The sequence below is a fragment of the Macaca fascicularis genome, chromosome 17 (assembly GCF_037993035.2).
Source record: "Macaca fascicularis isolate 582-1 chromosome 17, T2T-MFA8v1.1".
NCBI lineage: Eukaryota > Metazoa > Chordata > Mammalia > Primates > Cercopithecidae > Macaca > Macaca fascicularis.
The window spans coordinates 17,515,360-17,529,799 of NC_088391.1; the positions used below are offsets into that span (position 1 = coordinate 17,515,360).

Below are 14,440 nucleotides of genomic sequence, written 5' to 3' on the forward strand. Positions count from 1 at the left end.
GACTTGGCCTCCAAACAAAAACGCCTATAAAATTTGATGAAGTACTGTGTCATTATTTTGACACTGAAAAAGAGGCAGTTTAGGACCATTATCCTTGATGAAAAGAAAAACATAAAGGTTAGCTCCCATACTGCCCTACAGTTATCCTAGTTTTCTTCCTAAGAGTGATTTACTGCAGGGAGTAGAGCAGCAAGATGGAGCCAAACCTGAGTAAAAGTCTCACTTAACTGTGGCAACAAAGTCCATATTTGCAGGCTATGGAGGTCACAGGGATTTATAAGACAAAGTGTGTGAGAAAGGGAAACTATTGAGGGGAAGGCCACCTAAAAGTCTGCATGGAAGTTACTCAGTCCTTTGTCAATGGATAGGCACGAAAAGGCAAAGAGCAAAGTTCTGTGGTTCCTGACAGAGAATTGTTGCTGTGGGACAGAGAGATGAACAGTGAAAGGACAGCAGGGTGAGGGATACTGGAATTACAGTTCCTTCAGAGTAAAAAGAAATTGGGAAGGGGGTAGGGGAGAAGGATAGCATTAGGAGATAAACCTAATGTAAATGGCGAGTTAATGGGTGCAGCACACCAACATGGCACATGTATACATATGTAACAAACCTGCACGTTGTGCACATGTACCCTAGAACTTAAAGTGTAATAAATAAAAGAAATTATTCAGCATATTGGACTTTAATTGAGACCCCAGAAAGACTATATGTTTTAGTAAAAACCACATCCAAGAGTAAGGGCCAAGCCATTGGACTAAATTGAAAAGCAAAATAAATAAGCCCTAACAACAAATAAATTCATATCTGTCCCAGTATACTCTGTGCTACTATGGTAGAATACCACAAACTGGATATTTTATAATGAGCAGAAATCTATTGGCTCATGGTGCCGAAGGCCAGAAAGTCTAAAATCAAGGAGCTGGTATCTGTCAAGGGCCTTCTTGCTGTGTCATCATGTGGCAAGAAGAAAAAGAGAAGGTGAGAAAGACAAATTGAAAGTAATGGAAAAAAACCACAATTACTTTTGCACCAACTTAATAAAAATCCCACTCTCTCAGTAATGGCATTAATCCATTCTTGAGGGCAGAGCCCTTATTGATGAATCAACTTTATTAGACTCCATCTCCCAAAATTTTTGCATTACAAATTAAGTTTCCAACACATACCTTTTGAGGGACACATTCAAAGCACTGCAATGTCTGACTGCACTTAATAATCACCAGCAATTTATCAGTTAAAAGAAAAATTAGCACTCTTTAAAGGAATTTTACATTAACTAGACTTCCTACAATTATCACACACAGTGTTCAGCTTATAATACACAATGATTAAATGGGCAAAAAAAATTGAACATGTAATCCATGGTTGAAAGAAATAGCAGCATATAGTAGAGTAGTCCTCCTTTATCCACAGTTTTGATTTCTGCAGTTTCAGTTACAGTACAATAAGATATTTTGAGAGAAAAGAGAGGGACCATATTCATATAACTTTGATTACAATATATGTTTATAATCATTCTATTTTATTCTTAGTTATTTTTGTTAACTTCTGTTTCCTAATTTATAAATTTAACTTGTTTATAGGTATGCATATTTAGAAAAAACCATAGTGTATATATGGTTTGATAGTATCCATGGTTTCAGTTATCCACTGGAGGTCTTGGAACCTATCCTCTGCTAATAAGGGAGGACTACTGTAATCAAACCTTAGATCACTCAAGTATTAGAATTAGCACAAGAAAAATAAAATTCCTAAAGCTGCTGTTATTAATATTTTCTAAGACTTAAACTATGGTGCTAATGAGTAAAAAGATAAAAAATATGACAAAACCCATGACAGTGTGACAAATTTAAAATGTAATTATTTTCTTATTCCATTTCTGCTACTATAATAAAATAAGAAGACTGGATCATTTATATAAAACCAAATGCATTTCTTAAATTTCTGGAAGCTGAGAAGTCCAAGATCAAGGCACAGATAGATTTGGTGTCTGATTCTCATCAATGGCCTGTTTCTCATAGATGTTCATGAAGGTCTTGTGCTTATTTTGGTACTGACTTTGGTTTTGATATAAAGGTGAACTGGTCCCATAAATGAATTGGAAAGTGTTTTCTCCTCTTCTGTTTTTTAGAAGAGATTGTGTAGAACAAATATTATTTCTGGCAGGATTCACACATGAAATCATCTAGATCTAAAGACAGTTTTTTCAGAAGGTTCTAAACCAGGAATTCAATTTCTTTGGTCATGAATTATATTTGACCATGAATTCAATAGTTGTAGCTGTATTTATATTGCCTATTTCATCTTGGGTGAGTTTAGTTTGTGTATGCTGAGGAATTGATCAATATTATATAAGCTGTAGAACTCAAAATAAGAAAATAAATAATCTTCTAGAAAATAGAACACCTTACTAAAGAAGGTATACAGATGGCAATAACTACATAAAAACATATTCAACATTCTTAGGCATTAAGGAAATGCAAATTAAAGCCACAATAGGATAAGACTACACAGTTATTAGAATGACTAAATTTTTTTAAATGGCAATATAAAAAAAAACCCTAACCTTAAAAGTTACATACTATAAGTGTTAGTCCATTTCCACTTTCTATAAAGAACTACCTGAAACTGTGTAATTTATAAAGGAAAGAGAGTTAATTGACTTACAGTTCTGCATGTCTAGGGAAGTCTCAGGAAGCTTACAGTCATGGCAGACGGCGAAGGGGAAGCAAGCACCCTTTTTCACAAGGCTGCAGGAGAGATCAAGAGCAAATGGGGAGGGGCTACATACTTTTAAACAACCATATCTCGCGAGAACTCTATCATGAGATAACACAGGTGGGGGGGGGGGATGGTGCTAAACCATTAGAAACTGCCCTCATTATCCAATCATCTCCCATCAGCTCTCTTCCCCAACATGTGGGGATGATAATTCTACATGAGATTTGGGTGGGTACACAGAGCCAAACCATATCAGTAAGATTCTATTTATATAGCATTCCAAAATGTTCAATTGACAGTAATAGAGAATAGGCCAGAGGTTGTCAGGGCTTTAGGTCGGGGAGAATGTCATGTTTATAAAGGGGTAACATTGAAAATTTCTTTAGAATTATGCAGCATTTTGTGTCATGTTCATATCTACCTACCTATTTATTTACCTATCATAAACTTTATAAACATAAAATTAAAAAATTACTTGATTGATAATATCTGGCATGTAAGAGACCATGTGTCATTGAAAGAAACTGGATGAATGGTAAATTGGGGCTCATTGGACTATTTTTGCAACTTTGTGCAAGTCTAAAATAATTTAAAATTTTTTTAAAGTTTAAAATAAATTACCTAGAAATATATAGCATATATAATTGAAGAAAATTTGATGAGCTCATATGCTGTATAATGTGCCAAATGTGCTTAGCCAAAAGAAATAGAAAAAAGAGATAGAGTGGGATGGAAGGAAGGGAAGAAGGAAGGCAGGAAGGGAGGGAGGATGGAAGGAAGGAGGGAGGGAGGGAGGGAGGGAAGGAAGGAAAGAAGGAAGGAAGGAAGTAAAGGAAGGAAAGAAAGAGGAAGGGAGGGAAGGAAGGAAGGGGAAGCGAGGGAGGGAAGGAAGGAAGGAAGGAAAGAAGGGAGGGAGGGAAGGAAGGAAGGAAGGAAGGAAGAGAGGAAGAGCCCTTTACAAAAAGGTGAAGTACCAGAAGAATGCTTTCCTTCTGGTATTAAAAAATGAAAGTTGCCATGTTGTGGATAGTGCTATGTAACAGAGAATCTCAGACACTCCAGAAGCTAAGAGAGACCCATCATGATCAGTTACCATTAATCCCATAAATAGCAGGAAGAAAATTCTGCCAACAACTTGAAGGGTATCAGAAGATCTAAGTTAGATAAGATTAGGTCTCCATTATGACTACCTCCAAGTCAGATGAGTAGTAACTTCATCCCTGGAGTGATGTCTCATCACACACATGGTGTCACTCACATTCAAGAGTAGATGATTACACAAGGTATTTGTGTCAAGCAGTGGGGACCTTGTGGGGTGGGGAATGGTACATTTTAGAATTGTATCTCCCAGAGTAGAAGACTATTACTAATTTACAAAAGGGTTGTTTATGTTGTTAAACGAGGTGTCTTCCATTCCGTACTTGGAAATTCAGTTTGGGGGCTCGTTAGAATTACTATTCCATACTTCTTAGTAAGTGAATAAAAGTTTAACAACAGTAAAGTGAAAAAAAGATATCTGTGTATGAGCTATGAGAAATGAAAAGAAACCTTCAAAAAACTATCAACAATTTAACCTCTCAAAGAGTAGACATAGACTTTTAGAAAAAAATGTTTTGCTACAATTAACAACATAAACACCTGTGTGTCAACTACTCATGTAAATCCATTCTTTTTGATTTTGTGAAAATTTATAACTAAACTAATTTTCTTCAACACTCATTGTGTTTCTTTTTTGTTATAAAATTGTTTTTTTTTTTTTTTCTAAACTTTTCTTAGTTTATTTTAGTCTATTCCATAAATACTTTGGGGGTGTCTATGTTTAGATAATTAGGTGTATGAGCGGCATAAAAGCAAGTAGGACACATATTTCAGTAACTAAAATGAAGATATTCCTAGTAATATAGTTTCAGATGGTACATATCTGGCATCCCCAATATTCGCTATCAAATATACATGGTCCATGGCCTGTTGGAAACTGGGTCGCACATTAGGAGATGAGCAGCAGGTGAGTGAGCAAGCAGAGCTCTGTCTGTATGTGACAGCTCTGCATTGTTCACATTACTGCCTGAGCTCCGCCTCTTGTCAGATCTGTGGTGGTATTACATTCTCAGAGGAGTGTGAATGTTACTGTGAACTCTGCATGTGAGGGATTTACGCTGCACACCCCTTATGAGAATCTAATGCCTGACGATGTGTCACTGTCTCCCATCATCTCCAGATAGGACCATCTAGTTGCAGAAAAACGAGCTCAGGGCTTCCATTGATTCGACATTATGGTGAATTGTATAATTATCTCATTATATATTATAATATAGTAATAATAGAAATAAAGTGCCCAACAAATGTAATATGCTTGAATCATCCCAAAATCATTCACCCATCCCCTGGGTCCATGGAAAACTGTATTCCATGAAACTGGTCCCTGGTGCCAAAAGGGTTGGGGATCGCATTTGTATATCATAAACAATTGTAGTGAAAATTGTGGAATGATGATTTTCCTAGATTCTTGTTAGGAAAATCTCCATAAAATAGACAGAGCTTCCCTCTGCACCAGTGATGATTAGTTGGTTAGTAAATGTGGGCTGTTTGGGAAAGAAGTTTATCTTGGGGTAGGTGGTTTTCTCCATTGAGACAATTTTCAAATTGCTGACAGCTAAAGACTGTTTGCCTGCAGCTCTCTCAGCAGCTGGGGGAATACATCTTTCATTCTTGAAGTATGGTCTGTGTGGTACATCAAAGTGGTTACTACAACAAATGTGTATTATGTCATGTACATAATGTCAGTTTCAAATATTTGGAGGAAAAATACCCATAAAATTTTATATACTTTCATGTTTTCAGTTAAATGGTTATGATTACGTTGCCTCTTTTTTTATATGGCATGGTTCTACACCCTTCAACATCTAGTTGTCTTGTGCTTTAATTTAGCTACAGCCTTCTTAGAATATTTTACTTAGAACAGAAACATATTGGCCTAATCGGTACAGAATGAAAAACACTAGTATTGATTGCTCATTCTTATTTTTCCTAAACGTAAAATCACATTCTCATTTTTAAAAGCACTGCTATTTTTTCATATATAGGTGAAGAAAATAGTCACTTTTAATAAATTAGTACATCAGTGATATCTTCCTATGCCTTTTTCTTAAATATCCATATACATCACTTTTTTCTAAACAGTCATACACATGTCAACATGTGTAGATTTTTTCTGTCTTTTAAAAATAAAATTAGGTCATGTGCACTCTCATTTGCAACTTTTTAATATCACAAATTATATATCTACATAAATGAATGTACCTCTAATATGTATAACATTTCATTGTATAAAGATGCTGTCATCTATTATGTCTTGCAGTTACCCTATGGAGACTGTCTCATATTATCTTGATTATAAGCAATACAGTATTGAATTTCCTAGTACTTAGGTTTTTGCACACTTGCTGAAGTTTCTTGATATACTAGATTAGTAGATGTAAGATTTCTGGTCCACAGGAAGGTGCATTGCCCTATTCATAAATCTTTTTACCAATAACAGACACCAATTTAGCTAACTTCACTGGAAAAATGCTTTATCAGAAGGTTACTATGTGCTTCAGAGCATTATCAGGAATTTTAAAGAACCAAGCACAGAAAAGTCAGAAAATTAGAAAAGGCAAGGAACAGCTAATGTCCCATCACAGGTGTGTGCATCTTTCGAGACTTAAATGATATGCTTTTCATTATCATGCTGAACATAAAATGTTATGAACATTAGGGCTAAATGACAATGAACAATCGTGGCGATAGCACTGGACTTTTTATCCCATTACTGCCACCACAAATGACCTCTCACCATCCTTACATGTTGTGTCAGTTCTCTCAGCGTTCAAATTCCTGGGTAGGAGTTTCAAACTGGCTAAGTCTCAATCATACTATTCTTGAATTTTAAGAAGGGACAGCTGCTTCACTGGTACTTCTCTGCGGGAGTTGAGACTCTGGGTTCCCCACAGTGAGGAAGCCCGTTCAAATATCGAGAAACCAAAAGTAAATTCCTCAAAGCATACACACATTTTTAATTGTAATAAATACCATCAAATTTTATTTCCAATCAATTATACCAATTTTAATCCTATTTATAGTAGAGAGTACATTTTCCCAATAAGCATTGACAATGATCAATTTTTAAACTATTGCTAATGTGACAAAAAATAAAAATTACCATGTTGCAATTTGGATTTTACTGATTAGTTATTAAGCTATTTTATTTTAATTTAATTTAATTTTATTTTATTGGGATGGAGTCTCATTCTGTCACCCAGGCTGGAGTGCAGTGGCGCAATCTTGGCTCACTGCAATCTCCGCCTCCCAGGTTCAAGCGATTCTCCTGCGTCAACCTCCTGAGTAGTGTGGATCAGTCCAAGTCTGAAGGCCTCAGAACCAGAAAAGCTGATGGTTAACCCTCAGTTTGAGGCCAAAGGCCTGAGAATAAGCTGGTGTGTGTAAGTCCTGGAGTCCGAAGGCCAGGAAACTTCGAGTTGTTGTTCAAGGACAAGAGAGAAAGAGTGTATCCTAGTTCTAGCAGATAGTTCAACATAGATGCCTTTCCTCAGTTTCTGTGATGGTGCCCATCTACTTTGAGGGTTGCTTTTCCCTACATAGTGTTATTAGGAATAGTGCTGCAATAAACATAAGAGTACAGATATCTTTTTGACACATTGATTTCAATTCCTTTGGCTATATACTCAGTAGTGGAATTGCTGGATCATATGGCAGTTCTATTTTTATTTTTTTGAGAAACTTCTATGCTTTTTTCCATAATGGCCTTATTACATTTACATTTCCACAAACATTATATATGAGTCTTCTTTTCTCCATATCCTCATAAGCATTTTATTTTTTGTCTTTTTGATAATAGCCATTCTAAATTGAAGTAAGGTAATATTGCATTGTGGTTTTGATTTGCCTCTCCCTGATGATTAGTGATGTTGAGCTTTTTGTCATATGCCCACTAGCTATTTGTATGTCTTTTTTGGAGAAATGTCTATTCAGGCCTTTTACCCATATTTAAATAAAATTACTTTTATTTTTTTGGTATTGGGTTGTTTCAGTTCCTTATATATTGTATATATTAACTCCTATTTGGATGATTCATTTGCAAATATTTTCTCCCATTCTGTAGGTTGTCTCTTCACTCTTAGAATATTTTTCTTTGCTCTGCAGAAGCTTTTTAGTTTGATATAATCACATTTGTCTATTTTTGCTTGTGTTGCTTATGCTTTTGAGGTCTCATCCAAAAAGTTTTTACCAAAATTTTTGTCATGAAGCACTTCCCCTGTGTCTTTTTCTAGTAATCTTATAGTTTTGGTTCTTATATTTAAGTATTTAATTCATTTGGAGTTGATTTTTATATAAGGTGAGCAATTAGGTTCTGGTTTCATTCTTCTGCCTATAGATATCTAGTTTCACAGCACTATTTATTGAAGAGACAATATTTTCCCCAGTGTGTGTCCTTGGCATATTTATTTAAAAAAATCAGTTGGCTGTAAATATGTGGATTTATTTCTGGGCTCTATTCTATTTCATTGGTCTATGAGTCTGTTTTTATGGCAGCACCAGCCTGATTTAGTTATTATAGTTTTGTAGTATACTTTGCAGTCGGGTAGTGTGATGCCTCTAGCTTCTTCTTTTTGCTCAAGATTGCTTTGGCTACTGGGAGTCTTTTTTGTTCCATATGAATTTTAACATTGTTATTAACATAGAAGATACAGCTCAAATTTCTAAGAAATAGCCATCTTGCCTGGAAATATTCTCACTTCCTTTTTCTTTCCATGGTACATGATTTTTTAAGGCTCTTTTGAAAAAAATTATTAGATTTTACCTAAAGTTGTTTTACATAGTTGATAAATGATGGACTTAATAAATAACTACAAGTGGTAACAGATCATACTGGGGTAATATTTAGAAGATATAATTTGAGATTTTATACTTTAGAGAATTTTAATTTCAGAAGCACTAAAATAGACTGTTTGAATATGAAATAGGTGATTTTTTTAACTTTAAAATAGTTTTTATTATACAAAAGTTGCCACATAATTGGATATTTCTCTACTCTGTACACAATTATTCTCATTCTCCACAGAAAGGCTGCTAAACTTCTCATCTGGTGATGGCAAACACTACAATTTTAACAAAATAGTAGTAATGCCTCAGGGATCTAAGTTGAAAGCAGTATATTGGTACATGACTTTGCACCAATATTAGGAATGTACAAAGGTCTTTTATTCAAAAATACAAAATAAATTATCTGTAGGTTTGGACAATGATTGCAGTAAGCCATTATGTATTTTGTCAACTAAAACCAGTAACTAATGGTTATAGTGATTTCTTAAATATCAGCCAGCCTTTTCTTCAGTCATTTTCTCCAACTGACTTCTCTGAAGCTATTGGTGAGGAAAACTGCCTTAAGCTTCCTGTCACAGTTCATTAATATAGGTAAAGCACTATTCTAGGAATTAGAACATGCCACCTCTCATACCACCGCTCATTCTACACATTGCACCCATTCCAGGGTACTTCTCTTCTTTAGGAATTTTTGTGACTAAAATTTCTGCTGTAGTTAACAGAGAGGCCACCCAAAAGCATCCAATAAAGCAGTTTTCACAGACTTTGTTGGGTCAGTGATTCCTTTTCCCACCGTATTCACAAAATCTCTGACCATAGCATCATAACCAATTTCTGTAGAACTTTGCATAATTTTCTCGACTATAAAAGGTCCTTCAATACCTGCATTTTTAGCAATTGACATTGCAGCAATTTCGAATATTCTTTTAATTTCTTTTTTTTTTTTTTTTTTTTTTGAGACGGAGTCTCGCTCTGTTGCCCAGGCTGGAGTGCAGTGGCCGGATCTCAGCTCACTGCAAGCTCCGCCTCCCGGGTTTACGCCATTCTCCTGCCTCAGCCTCCCGAGTAGCTGGGACTACAGGCGCCCGCCACCACGCCCGGCTAGTTTTTTGTATTTTTTAGTAGAGACGGGGTTTCACCGTGTTAGCCAGGATGGTCTCGATCTCCTGACCTCGTGATCCGCCCGTCTCGGCCTCCCAAAGTGCTGGGATTACAGGCTTGAGCCACCGCGCCCGGCCTATTCTTTTAATTTCTATACCAATGTTTTTATCTTCACTAACTGGAGTCAATGAGTACTAGGCTGGAATTTATTGAGGCAGGGCACAGCCCCTTCCCAGAATAATGCCTTCTTCAACAGCAGCTGTTGTAGCATTAAGGGATCTGTAACTCTGTCTTTCTTTTCATTCATTTGACATCACTTGTCCCACCAAACTTCAGCACGGCTACTCCATCTGAAAAGTTTCCCAGCCATTCTATCAGTTTTTCCTTTTCATATTCACTAATTGTTACATCTAACTGCTCCATGATTTCTTGAATATGTTTTTTCAATTTTCTCCCTGTCACCTTTTCCTTTTAAGAGCATAGCATAATCTTTAGTTACAATGACCTGTCAAACTTTACCTAAGTCACGAGGCTGCACATCTTCAAGATTTAGGGTCAAGCCTTCTTCTCCAAACACTGCACCACCAGTAGCAATAACCATATCTTTAAGCTGGTTCTTTCAATTGTTCATCAAACCCTGGAGCTTTGACTGCTATAATGTGAAGACCAACTTTTAGCCTATTCAAGACGAACGTACTTAGAGCATCTCCATCAATATCTTCAACAATTATGACCAAAGTTTTGTGGTGTGCATTGGCAACTTCAAGAGCAGGTACAACGGACTGGACGTTAGAAATTTTCTATTCACTCATTAGAACATAGGCATCCTGGAATTCACATTTCTAGCCTTCTGGTATATTCATAAAGTATGGAGAACTATATCCTCAATCAAACTTCATGCCTTCAATAATGTCTAATTCATCATTCAGTGTTTTTTTCCATCCTTTACAGTGATGGCAACGTTTCTACGGTCTGTCTCCATTTGTAGAAATTGTAGCAATCTGAGCATTTTCTTCACAGGTGGTCACAGGTTTAGACTGCTGTTCAAGTTCAGCAATTAGAGCATAAACAGCTAACATCACACCTCTCCCCATTTCCAATAGGTTAGCACCTTTACTAATCTTCTTGAAGCCTTCCTTGGCAATAGAGCATGCCAGAACAGTACAGTGATAGTATCATCCCCAGCCTCTTCACCTGTGTTATTGGCAACATCTTGAACAAGTTTAACCCCAATATTTTTATATTTATCCTTTAAGTCAATAGATGTTTCGACAGTCACACCATCTTTTGTTACTTTGGGACTTCCACAGTTCTGTTCAATAATCACTGCTTTTCCCCATTGTAATGGCTACAGCATTGGCTAAAAGGTCTGCACCTTGAAGGATTAAGGCTTGGACATCTATACCACATTTTACATCTTTAGCATAAACCCAAGTGAGATGAGGAGCCAGTACCCTGGACACAGTTCTCATCTAGTGAAAGACTGGGAGTTATCGAAGCATTTCTGCAGAGCGGTGGTGGTGAGTGAGGAGAAATAGGTGATTTTTAGCACAATAATAACAGAGTGAGCTAAAGAAAGAGGATTAATTTAGGTAATTAATTATAATAGCTAGATATGAAAGTATTTTAGGAAAAGTTTTTTTATGCAGAGTCATTCTAAAAGTGCAAATTAAAATCTCATTTACATTTGGATACATGCCATACATTGTCAGTATATGTCATTTATTTAAAAATCTATTGTTTCTTTATAAGCAAATTGCCTATTTTTCATTTAACATCAAGTTTTTTCATTTTCTAATATTTTCAATTATGTCAGATAAAACAATAAGTGATAATACACACAATTTTACTTTTATCATTGAAGCTTACTTGCGAAAAACAATTCACCACAGCTTATATAGAGTTTACAATTCACATTGTATGCATACCTTCTCCACTTAGCTTTTCCTTTAAGAAGAATGTTAACCCAATCCTAATAAGGAAGCTGCTGTGTGCATTTACAGGGAAAAAAGGCATGAGTTTCCTTGGCAACTGGAGCCATGTGCAGTCTCTCAGAACAGCTCCTCCTACACTCAAGTTTCCTAGGTAGCAGGCTGCATATATTTTATAAAGACAATGGGATAATAGGACAGTTATTACCCTGTTCAATCTTGCATGTGAAAAGCTTCAATGGGAAAGATGCATTTGCTATAATAACTGGCAATTTGAGGGAAAATATTAATTGTATAATGAAGTTGCTTCCTCTTTCCAAATCAGGTTTAACAGTTTAATTCAAGGTCCAAAGTATATTAGGTGTTTACCTTTTTTATTACAGGTGAAAATAATTACTTTCCCTTCTACTTCACCCTCATCACCCACTACCAAATTAGCAGCTAAAGTTAAAGGTGAGCTGAAGGTGAGCACTTCAAGGATAAATAGCGGTTAGTTCACAGTACTGCTCTGAAGCAGAAAAATTAATCCGTAATATTGCATGAATGGAAGAGACCCAACGTATCTGAAATTGACTGTAAAGTGTCACAAAATCTTAAAACATCTAAAGAAAGCCTGTCTACAGATCTAGAAAATATTAGAAGATATTAGAAGCATGAATAGCCTAAAGGACATAGATAATTTTAGTAAACTAAAAAATTAGAAGACAAAATATTGATAAAATTGATTATATACAGTCAATACACAAAGCTATTTCTGGGCAGAGGGGTGGGAGAGAGAAGTTAAGTGAATGCATTTACATTATGTAGATTTCTCTTTTTCCAGCAAAAGAGCATTTGAAAGAAATCAAATTAAAGAGCAGCTGTGTATTATTATTAAATGTGGACAAAATTTTCTGGCACATTAGGACTCTTTATAAGTCAAATATTGTTTTAAAATTATTTTGCAACCTTTTTAAACTCTTAATTTTATATAATAGCAACTTCTATTCTCTGACATGCAAATCCTATTCATTCACAAGACAATTAAGTCTAATTATCTGTTGAGTTACACACAAAGAAAAATACAATTTATATGTAATTAATCAGCTCTGGAGCATTGTGAATTTCAAATTCTGTGCAACTAGAGGAGTACAGATTACATTGTTTAAACCTGTTTTGCTGAATACTTAGCAGAGCATCTTTACAATTAGAACTTAAAGGGGAAAATATTACAAAATATTATTTTTAATACTCTTCCAAATTAAATCATCGGACATTCTACATATGACTATTTTGGAACCAAAAAATAAGACTGATTTTTCCACAAAATTTTGGGACATTAATATTTTATACTGCTTTTCAAATATATTTATTTTCTCTCCTTTGTCTCTTCTGTCACACACATGTGCAAGTGTGTACTCACATATGCACACACACAGATACAGACACATTCTTTTTATTCAATCATTTTTATTGGATTAATTGAAATACTGTGTTTTCCCTGAATGCATCACAGACAATTTGTCAGGTAACACGTGTTACATTACATAGCTATTTTTAATATGTGTTTTACTCTACTATAAATGTAACATAAATTACTAAAAAAATTTCTCCTCTGATGGATACTTAGTTTACTTCAATTGTATACACACACACACACACACACACTCTCACACTTGCTTTCTGTGTTTTGTTTTTTCTGTTTGAGTGATTCCAAGAAGTGGGAATTACAGGATTTGAGAATCTGTCATGGAAAGTGATTTTGAGATTGTAATAATGGATTATAAATACTTTATGACAATAGCATAGACTTATGGAATTTGGAATTGCTAGTTTTGTGCATAATAAGGTATGCCTAAAATACTCCATCTGCAGGTTTACTTGGCTCACTATGCAAATTTGCTAAGTTTGATTTAGGAGCATTCTTCTTTAATTATGTTCTTATTTAAAGGTACCTTCTTTTTCTTCCTCAGAGTTCCAAATCAAACTTTCCTCAACTTTCAAAAGCAAAAGTGCAAAAATAACATTAAGAAGAGATATTTAGTTATTTAGTTATCTAATAAGTTTTGGCTTTAGTATGTGCTTGGCACTATTCAAGATTTACTGCGTCATAGGATCAAATATGAATTATTAATGTCAGTTAATTGAGTGTCATGTTCAACATTTGGTCTCATTTTCAATATAATTTTATCAGGCAATTCTATTTACATATTTGCGAGTGTGTCTAACTAGTGTACCGAACCCACCTTCTGGCTGTTTCTAAGACATATTTTGTTTTGTTTTTAACCAGGGAGATGTTTCCTATTATCCTTGATAATGTACCATGAACATATGAAAACATATGAAACATAGAAACATGAAGAAAACAAGATAAAAATCACTAACATCCGCTTGGCAGTATAGAAACAAAGCTTATTCTGGTGACTTACAAAAATATTTATTATTTATAACTACTAACTACTTGCCTTGCAGCAGAGTAATTCCAAACAAAAGATGTAAGTGCAATTTAGCTACATCTTCTACTATATTTGAATTTTGTCTTATGGTGAATAATAATAAATTTGAAGCCATATTTAATGTGAACATTATAAATACAAATTTAATTTTAATTACTTGGTTCATACATTACTACATTTAAGAAAAAGATGTGTGTAAACTGGATAAAAGACATTACTTTAGTTTGGCAAATGGATAACTTTGCCTGATATTGCATACAGAATCTGTTACTTGAATGGATTACTTGGAGATTGCCTCTAAGCTCTCTTTCATATCTAAATACTCTAATACTTGTCTTGTAATATGGGTCATTTAAAAGCTTTTGTATG

The 14,440-nt window shown here is 35.0% G+C and overlaps 2 long non-coding RNA genes and 1 pseudogene across 2 annotated transcripts in view; 1 reads left to right on the plus strand and 2 right to left on the minus strand.

Moving 5' to 3' along the window:
- Positions 1–2,775, minus strand: part of LOC135968096 (uncharacterized) — a 46,743-nt gene extending 43,968 nt beyond the window's left edge. Inside the window, exon 1 of the long non-coding RNA XR_010582563.1 lies at positions 2,668–2,775. This is a non-coding gene — a long non-coding RNA (uncharacterized lncRNA). The remainder of the gene's footprint in view (positions 1–2,667) is intronic.
- LOC135968095 (uncharacterized) overlaps positions 1–14,440 on the plus strand; it is a 108,375-nt gene that overhangs the window by 43,364 nt on the left and 50,571 nt on the right. The gene's annotated exons all lie outside the window — the stretch shown is intronic.
- On the minus strand, positions 9,216–11,207 carry LOC123569815 (60 kDa heat shock protein, mitochondrial-like; annotated as a pseudogene).